At 36.5% G+C, this 9,056-nt stretch overlaps 1 pseudogene; it reads right to left on the bottom strand.

Annotated features, from left to right (window-relative positions):
* Positions 1 to 6,578: 6,578 nt before the first annotated feature.
* On the bottom strand, positions 6,579 to 7,548 carry LOC108522899 (mortality factor 4-like protein 2; annotated as a pseudogene).
* Between the last annotated feature and the right edge of the window lie 1,508 nt (positions 7,549 to 9,056).

Genomic DNA, 9,056 nt, shown 5'->3' on the forward strand with positions numbered 1-9,056 from the left:
CAAGAAATGGCAGGACATAGGCATGGGCAAGGACTTCATGTCTAAAACACCAAAAGCAATGGCAACAAAAGCCAAAATTGACAAATGGGATCTAATTAAACTAAAGAGCTTCTGCACAGCAAAAGAAACTACCATCAGAGTGAACAGGTAACCCACAGAGTGGGAGAAAATTTTTGCAATCTACTCATCTGACAAAGGGCTAATATCCAGAACCTACAAAGAACTCAAACAAATTTATAAGAAAAAAACACACAATCCCATCAAAAAGTGGGCAAAGGATATGAACAGACACTTCTCAAAAGAAGACATTTATGCAGCCAACAGACACATGAAAAAATGCTCATCATTCTCTGATGCTACCCATCAGAGAAATGCAAATCAAAACCACAATAGGATACCATCTCACACCAGTTAGAATAATGATCATTAAAAATTCAGGAAACAACAGGTGCTGGAGGGGATGTGGAGATATAGGAACACTTTTACACTGTTGGTGGGACTGTAAACTAGTTCAACTGTTGTGGAAGACAGTGTGGCAATTCCTCAAGGATCTAGAACTAGAAATACCATTTGACCCAGCCATCCCATTACTGGGTATATACCCAAAGGATTATAAATCATGCTGCCATAAAGACATGCACACGTATGTTTACTGTGGCACTATTCACAATAGCAAAGACTTGGAACCAACCCAAATGTCCATCAATGAAAGACTGGATTAAGAAAATGTGGCACATATACACCATGGAATACTATGCAGTCATAAAAAAGGATGAGTTCCTGTCCTTTGTAGGGACGTGGATGCGGTTGGAAACCATCATTCTGAGTAAACTATTGCAAGAACAGAAAACCAAACACCACATGTTCTCACTCATAGGTGGGAATTGAACAATGAGAACACTTGGACACAGGAAGGGGAACATCACACAGTAGGGCCTGTTTTGGGGTTGGCAGAGGGGGGAGGGATAGCATTAGAGATATACCTAATGTAAACAACAAGTTAATGGGTACAGCACACCAACTTGGCACATGTATACATATGTAACGAACCTGCACGTTGTGCACATGTACCCTAGAACATAAAGTATAATATAAAAAAAGAAAATTATTAGATATGAACCTAAACTATAAATTTGGGTTTTTCAGAACAAAACTTTTCTTGGCATATATGAAACTTTAATCTCTACGCCTGAAAAGTTTCATGACATAGTCTTGGTTTTTAACAATTTGACATCAGTACATTCTATCTACTAAAGGTCATTTGATTTCTTGTAAATGTAGCTGTTTTGAGTGATCCAAATAATTAGTAACACACTCAGTGATCTCCAGTTATTTAGTGTCGCACTACATTATAACAGAAGCCATTATATCCTGTGTGACAGGAAAATGGGTGGAGGCCCTTGTATATCAAACTTCCAGAAATCTTTGTTTACAAGGCTGAGTTTTTATGTCATAGTGTGGCAGTCCAAAACTTTTTCAGCAGGTCATGGCTTTTTTTCTAGGAAAGTTATCTTCATAAAACACATTGACAATTGTTTCCTTTTTGCATATATAACAAAATACCTAAAACAGACACATCCTACCATGAAAAAAATCTTAGTAAATTAAAGGAAAAATTGATATTAAGTGATAACTTATGGCAGTCTTATAATGCTTTGCATACAGTAGGTACTCTGTAAGTATTTATTAGTTTAGTGAATTAGTTAAAAAATTAAAGCACATGCTTCCCTGATTCTCTCCACTGTTCTAAAGACTGCATGCAGGTTCCTGAATAACAAATTGTAGATCCTAGTGATAAGCAAATTTAAAAGTTTATTGATTATATGAATATATGTTTAGAAGTTTTAAATTACAATTTCAAACTGCATTTAAACAAACTTCTTCCACTTCAGACTCTCTCTGCACAAGACTGCCTCTGTGCCACCCCTCTTCCCTGCTCTGTGTCCCTGTCCCGGTAGTTCAGCTTTTTATCAGCCTCTCTCCAGTGACACAAATGCACTCTTTTATTTGTGTCCCCCTTGACCCTAGAGTTTTCACAACTGAAACAAAATTCCAAGTTTCAGAGTCCTATTCCTGCATGGTAACATTTCATAACCCTTTTGTTCAGCTACTCAGAAAAAAATACTTATTGTCCCTTCCTTTGTGACCTCACAGCAGGTTGTGGTGCCTTTAGGTTGTGCTGATCTCCAGCTACCTCCTTTGACTTGTCTGGCTAGGCAACCCACCCTTCCTTAACATTCCCCACCCTCGTCTCCATGTCCCCACCCCTATCTCTACCACAGCAATTAAAAGAGAGCCTCACTGTTTATCACTGGGTTGGTAAACAATCCAGTTAAAATCTGAATTTAAAGACAAGATTTTAGCTGATATTTCGTGATCTTTCTCAATATACATTTTAACAAACAAGATAATTTTGAGTACTCTGAGCCATCAAGCAGTAAAATCTCAAGGGCTGCTCATTCACTCATTCTAAAGCAGAACATTCTAATGCCCTTATTTCCTCTATTTTGTAAGTTTTGAATGTTTTAAGCATTCTCTTATTGAATTATTTAATTTTATCATCCAGCCTGGCCAACATGGCGAAACCCTGTCTCTACTAAAAATACAAAACTTAGCCAGACATGGTGGTGGGCTATTGTAGTCCCAGCTACGCAAGAGACTGAGGCAAGAGAATTGCTTGAACCCAGGAGGCAGAGGTTGCAGTGAGCCGAGACCACGCTACTGCCCTCCAGCCTGGTGTATAGAGCAAGATTCCATCTCAAAACAAAACAAACAAAACAAAATCACTATATATTTGACTAAGATTAAAACTACAGAAGGACATACTGTAGTAATAGCAATCACAAATTTTCTAGTCAAAATTGTCTCCATATTTTGGAAGAATTTAATTCTGCTTACCAGCAGTACATTTGATCAATGGTGTCATTCAGTGGAAAGCAGCAGCTAATTTCCATGTGTTAGCTACAGTTTTTCCCTAATATCTTAGAGAGATGTGTCTAATAACCTTCAAAGCATGGGCAAAATCAGATTCTTTAACAATGTTTAGTAATATTAAATTATCTTCATGTTAGCCCATGTTTACATGACACCAAACAGATCACATTTTTAAGGACTATTCCAGCATCTTGAAGCAAAACAGTTTCTTTCTTAAAATGAGAAACAGAGCAATACACAAAAGTAATACAGAAAAGTTTATTTCATATATATACATTGAAGAGTGTATATGCTCTGAACCTCTAGTGTTAACCAAGATCAAATATTGAGTTTGATATAAAAAATTTTTCATTTTATAGAAACACAACATTTTGGAGTTTTGGACAAAGACCTTTCTAGCCTGGTGAATTCTTGTCTAACTGGAATACATACACTGATATTTTGAGCACAGAGTACCTTAGTACCTCTGGGGAGTTTCTCCCAGCTGCGAGGTATGAACCAATATGATAAACAAAGTCCTTATCTAATCGAAGTTACTAGAGAGGACTGTGGCCCACCTGAGTTAAGGGTCATTCTGGGAGACTAACTGGTCTCCATGAAAGTGAATCAATACATAGTTCTGTATAAGAACCCCCAGGATCTCTCCTTCAAGATAGTTACTGTCCTGACTTTGACTCATCCTGGTCAATTAACTCTGGGAAACGGGGAGCCTAACTTTAGAGAGACCTATTGGAAAACACCCCCAAGCACCAGAATCCATAATATGGGGTCTAGGGCTTGAAAGCCAGGACAGAGGGTGACTTTGCCTGCTTTCATGTTGTAGCCCCAGATAAAGAAATGGTCACTTATGTAAGCACACAGTCAGAGCTGGGAGAGGTTAGTTTGCCTGGTCAGTAGGCAGCCAAACTGAGAAAATGAAGCACTGGGGATGGGGGCTGGTTATTTTCCATTTGCTGCCACTGCCCCCCTAGATCCATTCTGGACCCTTTTCCACCCAGCTCTGTGATGCAGGAGGACTGATCCCTGTGGATGGGATCCCCTTGCCCCCTGGAAGCTTAGGCCAGTGGGAGCCACTGGCAGGATACTGGAGGTCAGATAAAGAAAGATGTCAAACATTTCTTATGCCCTGCCTAGCTCCCTCTAACCCTGCACACAACTTTATCCTCCCCCATCTCAAACCACTGACTGCCCCCTTTCACAAGGACAGCTTCTGTTGGATATCCACTCCCTTTCAAGAGTCAATTCTCACTGGTAATGCTAACTCCTTCCTTTGCACCTTGAAGTCTGGGGGTGCAAAGAGTTGGTGACTCAAGATGGTTTGCTGGTTTCCTCTTATCTGTCTACACCTCAGTAAACATCTCTTTTATTTCATGTTACCCAAACTCCTGCTGTTGTAACTTTTAATACCTTCTGGGACATGGCTGACAGAGTGGGAGGTAAATACATATATGCATGCATGCATATATATGTGTGTGTATATATATGTATATATGTATAAATATATGTGTGTGTATATATATGCATATGTTTATCTGTGTGACCAGAGAGACCTCATTCCTAGGAAGGGAACTTTGATTTCTACAAAAAAAGAGTCAAAGGCTGCAGAAACTTTCCCTTGAAGGAAATGAGAAAGGGAAGGCAGAGAGAGGAAAGGAAATAGAGATAATTTCTTCTTTGCCTTAGTATAATTTTTTAGTCCTCGATGTCTGATATGTGTTTAAATATTAAAGATTCCATTTCAAATAAGGTAATGTTAGGCATGTTTCCTTATTTAAGGAATTCTAAATTTCAGGTCCTTAAATTAGATCTTTTAAAGTGTTAAAAAAAATCTAAATTAATTTAGATTTCCTAATTTCTTAATTTAAGCTCTCTTAATTTAGCTAGTTAAGATCTAAAGGCAAACTTCAACAAACTTTATTCCAAATCAAAAGTTGGCAACCTGCTCGTAAGATTATTTTAAAATGTACACCTATTTAGGAATGCATTCTGGTCCTTTAACCTCTGCGTTACCTAAAAGAAAGAATAATATATGTATATATGTTGCACACACACAGGTATAAACTTTTGACATCATCTTAAAATTGACAAAACAACCTGGGAAATAATATAAGAAATGTTTAGCATTTTAAGAAAATCATTGTGTTATTTATTGAAACTCTACTGTTACTGGTAGCCATATAATTTCAAGGTTTATTTCCTAGCTGAATATATTCAAGGTTTGCTTTATTTTATAAAAGCTTTTGAAATAAATGATCAGTTCCCACATTAGCAGTGAGAGCTGAAAAACATCATCGCTGCTGCTATTGTCATTTCTTGAGGTTTTCAAATGTCAATTTTCATTCCAAAAGCTTATAACATGATGTGCACAATGAACAGGAAACAGATGTGTCCTAGAGATTTATTTTGATATTTTGTGTATATTTACTACAAACAGACAAGAATTAAAATATCAGCATAGTGTAAATTATCTAAAAAATGATCTTTAAAAGTTCCTAGATTGTGTGTACACAGATTTTAAAATATATACATACAAAAAATTTCCAGATTTGGGTTTCAGTCATAGCAATTGTATTTATTATGTTGCTCTGAATTTCTTAAAACTAGGCTATCTACCTAGCCTTCCTAATGGGAATATTGAATTCAAATATAACTATAAATGGAATAAATTCTAAATTAATTATAAAATTCCATGCATATAATAATTATTTTTTCTGTGACTTTATGAACTTCATAACTTCTTAAGAACTTAGTAACTTCTTAAATTTGGAAAGAGATTAAATCTTTTCAAACAACAGTGAAAGATAATATTACTTAGAAGCCTATGAACCTGTAGTATAAAATCACTAAAGGAAGAAAAAGAGTGAAATATTGCAAAGATTCATACTAAATAGGTGAGCATTTTAAAATAACCTCATCTTGTGTTTCTGCATAGACCATTGCCATGTTGTGGGGATTATGTACTGAGGGGTATGTGTGTGTGTGTGTGTATACACTAACAGTCATGTGTGTATTTTAAATGTTAGGACACAACCAAACTGACTTTTAATTTGCTGACTTGATTGGGGTTTTTTTTAGCTTTGAAATGTAGAAACAAATTTTATTTAAGATATGAAATATAATTTCTAAAATATCTTTTTTCAGAAAACCATGGCTACACAATAATAATTGCCTTTATCATGTTAGAATGTTCATTAGTCTCAAATACAAAAGCTATGAAACAAACCACCATCTTTCAATAATTTGAGCAAAGATAGAGTGCCTAAGGAACAACATAGGTGGACTTGCAGAGGATGGGCTGTTTTACTTCAACAACCATTTAAAAAAAAAAAAGCAAAAATGCATGGGTTTTGGGGTATATACATTAAGTTGAACCTTTGGCACTTGGAATCAGGGCATTTTGTCACATAGCATTAACACATATTAGAAAATTGTGTAATGTCAAAGAAATAGAACCACCAGCATTCAAGCATTGTTGTCGACTAGGCAATAAAATGTTCTACTGAATGTTTCTTCTTTGTTCTAATTACTGTATACACTGTGTAGCAACTTTCAAATGACAAGAGGAGCTTACACTTATTTTATTTTCTGTTTAAAACAGCACAGAAAACAAACTGTGCCCTGTTATACATTAACAATTAGCCCTGTTATACATTAATAATTTTAAAGAACATCAATCTTACAAGAAAAAGGCTAAGAACAAAAAATGTTTCCAGACACCAGACAGGTAAGAATGAGTGGTCTGTAGACCTGCACAGGGCTTTGCAGTGGTACTAAGCAAGAGCTACTTTGTAATTACTGGCAGTAAACAGAGATACAGAATTATTTACCAGATATTTTAGGAAATCATGCAAATAGCCCAACAATAATGCAAGGCTCTTCTCATCAGGGGTTGTATAGGCCAACATTTCTCTAATTCTTACAATAATCTCAGTAGGTGTGGTACTCCGTAAACCTGGGACATGGGTGTATCAGGGTGAGCCAAGAGGATTTCAGCATACTTAGACCTCTTAAATTTGTAGAGCAGCTGAGTGCCCAACATCACAGTGAAATATTGTTTAAATCCTGCCATGTTATTAACCACATTTTCCCTATCATCCATGGTTCCCTGAGATTTCTTGCAGTTTGCATTCTCTTCCAGAATTGTACCTACCTTTTTCTTAGCAGTAAGTTGAAATGGCTGCTTCTGCCTGGTAAGGAAGTCCTAGTCCTCAATAAGCCATGATTTTAATTCTTCAGGAATCTTCACTTTAACTTTCATTCTCTTCTTAAATACTTCCTCTCTTTCAACAGTGAGATCTCCCAGGGCTCTTTTCTACTGAGGGGGCTGAAGTGCTTCACTGGTACTGCCACCATATTTGTTTCCAGGAGTCTTCTGCTTGTTCCTTCTGGTCTTCCTCACAGATCCTGAAGGAATGTTCTCTACAGAGCGACCCCCCTATCTTACCAGGAGAGCTGGTTCAAGATTTTTCTGCTGTGTATCAGTTGTCTTTTTTCTTGAGGAGTTCCCTCACATCATATCTTACTTCTCTGCATGTTGCTTCTAGTTGTTTTTTTAAAGCTGCCTTCTGCAGATTGTTGTCCACAAGTTTGAGAACCCTGCTTTCTGGAATACATTCAACCTTGTTTTTATTCCAACCAACAATCTTCCTTCTTCTCCTTCCAAGATCTCCTGGTGATTTCCCAGATGGAATCTTATAGATCTTCTGGGATGGTCTGGAAAGATGAAGTAGGAGACATAATCCAATAAAGAACAGCCAAGTATATTTTTGCACTTATAAGAAAATCTTCAGACCTCTCCTGGAATATGATGTCACTTCAAGTCTCTCCACTTCATTTTGTCAACTCTGAATTCCATTTAATTGCTTAATAAATAAGGGTTGGAATAATTCTTAATATAAGAAACTAGAGTTAATTATTAATATGGTTTGGCTCTGTGTCTCCACCCAAATCTCATCTCAAATTGTAATCCCCATATGTTGAGGGAAGGAACTGGTGGAAGGTGATTGGATGATGGGGCAGTTTCCCCATGGTATTCTTGTGATAGTAAGGAAGTTCTTATGAGAGCTGATGATTTTAAAAGTGGCAGTTTGCCCTTCACTCTCTCTCTCTCGCCTGCCATGTTGTGAAAAAGGTGCTTGCTTGTCCTTCACCTTTTCCCATGACTGCAAGTTTCCTGAGCCCCTTCCAGCCATGCAGAACCTTGGGTCAATTAAAGCCCTTTTATTTGTAAATTACCCAGTCTCAGGTAGTATCTTTATAGCAGTGTAAAAAGGGACTAACACAATTACAGACCACTAGGAGTTGCCTACTTCTTGGGATTTTACTTCCAGTATTTCTTTCTGTTTTCAGTTTGGGGGCACCTAATTCATTACGATACTTATTATCATCATTGATTCAACCACAGAGCTGAAAGCAAATGGAGAAGGTGCTTCTCTATGTGGCCCACTTTGCCACGTTCTCATTCATATCTAGAACTCGTTCCCATTGAATACACTCTATACTTTCTGGTTTCTTGTCTACTTTAGGCAAGTGCCTTAAAATTTTTGTGATCAATGGAGATATTCTGGGAAAGTTTTATATTCTGTAGTACTTTGTTCTAATTAGTAGGTATTATTGAACCAGTGCCTCAACCAAATAGTAAATGAACTATTATCATTTAAATAACCAAAGGCTATTTATCTTAAAGAACTCTAGTAGTTAGTTTTTTTCTGTTTTGTATTCATTGTTGGTATAGTACTTCCTGTTGTTCTCTAGAATTTTTATATGTACCAAGTTGAAAATTGAAAAAGAAGATCTTTTAATTTGTCTACATTTACATGCATAGCAGCCAAATTACTGTAGAATATTTTAGACTAAAATTTACAATCATGCTCTTCTACTGTAAAATTTCTACACACTACTGAAAAGCATGATAGGCAGTGATTGTGAATCACTGATTATTTCTGATATGCCAGTGTAGACACATAAGCTAATCAGTTTTACCAAAAGTTTAAAAAGGAATAATTTTACTACTTCATTAATTTTACTACTACTCATGTAGACTAGGCCTCTTGATCCTCACCCACCACCTACAGTCACCTACAGTTTATTTGCAGGGTATATTTTAATAAAATATTTATTAT

The sequence above is a fragment of the Rhinopithecus bieti genome, unplaced genomic scaffold, assembly GCF_001698545.2.
Source record: "Rhinopithecus bieti isolate Rb0 unplaced genomic scaffold, ASM169854v2 scaffold_65209, whole genome shotgun sequence".
In the NCBI taxonomy this organism is placed as follows: Eukaryota; Metazoa; Chordata; class Mammalia; order Primates; family Cercopithecidae; genus Rhinopithecus; species Rhinopithecus bieti.